Genomic DNA, 3,762 nt, shown 5'->3' on the forward strand with positions numbered 1-3,762 from the left:
GAAGTGTGAACTCAGACTCCTAGCCTCTCTGCCAGGAGACATGGACATGCTTCCCAGCTCACACCCCTCAGATGCACCTGTTTGTTGAGCTTTGGCATGACAGGGACCGGTTGACGGGAGAGGCTCTGTGCACGGATCCTGCTCCACTGGTGCTGGTGGTGGTGGTGACACCTGGCTGCTGAGGGCCCATGTTGGGTTCAGCTATGCTTGCAGGAAAGTCACGCCCCCAGGTTCAGGTCTCGGGATAGGCTGTGGCTGTGGCTGTGGCTGTGGCCGTGGTCCTGAGAGTTGCCGCAGGAAGCTCAGCCTCAACGCCTTTCTTCCGACCCCTCTTGAAGGGGGTAGAGCTTGTGAATTACCTGAGGTCTTTTTTTTGTTTGTTTGTTTTTTTGAGGCGGAGTCTCGTTCTGTCGCCCAGGCTGGAGTGCAATGGCGCGATCTCGGCTCACTGCAAGCTCTGTCTCCCGGGTTCACACCATTCTTCTGCCTCAGCCTCCCAAGTAGCTGGGACTACAGGCGCCTGCCATCACGCCTGGCTAATTTTTTGTACATTTAATAGAGACGGGGTTTCACCATGTTAGCCAGGATGGTCTCGAACTCCCGACCTCAGGTGATCCACCCGCCTCAGCCTCCCAAAGTGCTGGGATTACAGGTGTGAGCCACTGCGCCCGGCCAACCTGAGGTCTTTAGCAAATCTTTTGTGTGTCTGTCTTTTTCTGCTTAAATTAGCCGTGGTGAATTCTGTTCTGAGTTTTGTTTTTGGTAACTAAAAATCCTGACCCTTACACATTGGTACCAGGAGTGGTCCCAAGCAACAGACCTTCAGGAAAAGCGGGATCTGAAGTTTATTATCTGAAATGAGTGGGTCTGAACACAGAGAGAATGCATTTCGTGTAGAAGGGTGGGCACCAGGGGCAAAACTGTTACTTCAGTGAGGGCTTTGTCGTGACCTGGACTGTCACATCCATTGAAGGCAAGGCTTTGTGGGGAATGAAAGGGGACAGCCATGGAATGTGATGGAAACAAGAAGGTTAAACTTGGCGGGTTGTTTGGCTGCTTTTAAATACACTGGAGGCCCCTCTGTAGTTCCCGAGCATGATGATTAGGTGTTCACGTGCATGTGTGGGATGTGCCACCCTCTGAACCTTGTTACGATGTTGGCACATTACCCTGGACCTGACCTTGGAAAAATAAATAAATAAATAAATACACTGGATGCCAGGTGTGGTGGCTCACACCTGTAATTCCAGCACTTTGGGAGGCCAAGGCAGGCAGATCACTTGAAGTCAGGAGTTTGAGACCAGCCTGGCCAACATGATGAAACCCCGTCTCCACTAAAAATATAAAAATTAGCCAGACGTGGTGGCAGGTGCCTGGAATCCCAGCTACTCAGGTGGCTGAGGCAGGAGAATCACTTGAACCCAGGAGGCAGAAGTTGCAGTGAGCCAAGATCAGACCACCGTACTCCAGGGCGACATAGTGAGACTCTGTCTCAGAAAAAAAAAAAAAAAATTGGCCAGGCGTGTTGACTCACACCTGTAATCCCAGCACTTCGGGAAGCTGAGGCAGGTGGATCACCTGAGGTCAGGATCTCGAGACCAGCCTGCCCAAAGTGGTGAAACCCCGTCTCTACTAAAAATACAAAATTAGCCAGGTGTGGTGGCAGGTGCCTGTAATCCTAGCTGCTTGGGAAGCTGAAGCAGGAGAATCACTTGAACCCAGGAGGTGGAGGTTGCAGTGAGCCAAGATTGTGCCATTGCACTCCAGCCTGGGTGACAAGAGCAAAACTCTGTCTCAAAAAAAAAAAAAATACACTGGAGACAATAAGTCTTAAGTTTTGGCTTAAGATGCTTTCAAAGAACTGGGGAATTTCTGACTCTTCTGAATGGGAATCTCCAACAATGGTAGCGTGGGGCTGCTGGTCTGTGCAGCTTTGGCTGCTGGGTACTGTTTACAATCTGTGACAGGCTGCGCACTATTTCATGAACAGTAGGACTGCCATCAGGAAGACGCCACAGGGTCCTGTGGCTTGGATGGGACCATGGAGAGATCTGGATGACCTGGAGCTTGCTGTATCCCCAACCCACAGAGTGCCCCTTCCAGCAGAAGCTGCTCCCCTTCTGCCTGATGGAGCTTGAAGACCCCGTAATAGGCTCACAAGACTGTCACATGCGAGAAGGAGCCAGCTGTCCTCATGCTAAACTCTCACCCACCTCCTGCCTCCAAGCCAGTGAGTGGATTCCAGGCTGCCTCTCACTGAGCTGGTGGTTATTACTTGCCCCCAGAGCCTAACTAATAGATTGCTGCTTTAGGCTCCTCTTGTAACAGGGAGTTCTGCTATCAAAACAGAACAAAATAAAACTGGCTGGGCGCGGTGGCTCACGCCTGTAATCCCAGCACTTTGGGGGGCCCAGGCCGGTGGATCACTTGAGGTCAGGATTTCGAGATCATCCTGGCCAACATGGCAAAGCCTCATCTCTACTAAAAATACAAAAATTAACCATGTATGGTGGAGCATGCCTGTAATCCCAGCTACTCGGGAGGCTGAGACAGGAGAATCGCTTGAACCCAGGAGGCAGAGGTTGCAGTGAGCCGAGATGGCACCACTACACTCTAGCCTGGACACAGGGTGAGACTCTGTCTCAAAACAAAAAAGAACACAACCAAACCCAGCCTGCTCCCTCTCCGCTGTCACCTCCCTCCTTGGCCCTCCTGGTTTGAATTAGAGACAGTGGTGGAGGGTGGGGCAGAACAATTGGCCACAACAAGAAACAAACCAACCAAAAAGTATGAACATGGCTGCAAGGCAGTTACTGTGGTGTCCTGCCCAGGGCCCACGCTGGGTAATCATGTTTGTGTGTTTTCCTTTGCATCTTCAACTAGACATGGGCGTTCGTTACTCCTGGACAAAACTTCCGCTTGCTCCTTGCCCCCTGTGGCAAGCCTGCCTGCACATGCCTGGGAGGGATTTCTCTTCCCAGGAGCAAATAAGTTTGTCCCTGAGCAGTTTCTGGATTTGTTTGTGGAGACTTTAGGGAAGATAAACATGAAAATTTTGATACAAATTTGAAGTCCTGGGAGTTGTGATAATGAGTGTGGCTGTGAAGATTGCTTCCAGTTCTGGAAGGACCTGCGTGGCTGCAGCTCTCAGCAGGCTTGTGGGACTGGCCTGGGGACCCAGCCACTCTCAACAAGGTCCTCAGACCAGAATTGCTCTGAAGGTGTCTTTCTTTTGTTTTGTTTTTTGAGATGGAGTCTCGCTCTGTCACCAGGCTGGAGTGCAGTGGCGCGATCTTGGCCCACTGCAACTTCTGCCTCCTGGGTTCAAGCCATTCTCCTGCCTCAGCTTCCCGAGTAGCTGGGGCTACAGGCATGTGTCACCATGCCCAGCGAATTTTTGTATTTTTAGTAGAGATGGGGTTTCACCACGTTAGCCAGCATGGTCTCCATCTCTTGACCTTGCGATCCACCCGCCTCAGCCTCCCAAAGTGCTGGGATTACAGGCGTGAGCCACTGCGCCCGGCTTTTTTTTTTTTTTTTTTTTTTCGAGACAAAGTCTCGCTCTGTCGCCCAAGCTGGAGTGCAGTGGCATGATCTCTGCTCACTGCAACCTCTGCCTCCTGGGTTCAAGCGATTCTCCTGCCTCAGCCTCCCGAGCAGCTGGGATTACAGGCACCTGCCACCATGCCTGGCTAATTTTTGTATTTTTAGTAGAGACGTGGGTTTCATTATGTTGACCAGGCTGGTCTCGAACTCCTGATC

At 51.4% G+C, this 3,762-nt stretch overlaps 1 non-coding gene across 1 annotated transcript; it reads left to right on the forward strand.

The window, feature by feature from the left end:
• The first annotated feature begins 1,074 nt into the window (after positions 1-1,074).
• Positions 1,075-1,182, forward strand: LOC129476930 (small nucleolar RNA U13). The gene has a single exon (XR_008655171.1). It is a non-coding gene; the product is annotated as a small nucleolar RNA U13 (small nucleolar RNA).
• Positions 1,183-3,762: the final 2,580 nt, after the last annotated feature.

This window comes from Symphalangus syndactylus, chromosome 6 (assembly GCF_028878055.3).
Source record: "Symphalangus syndactylus isolate Jambi chromosome 6, NHGRI_mSymSyn1-v2.1_pri, whole genome shotgun sequence".
Classification (NCBI taxonomy): Eukaryota; Metazoa; Chordata; class Mammalia; order Primates; family Hylobatidae; genus Symphalangus; species Symphalangus syndactylus.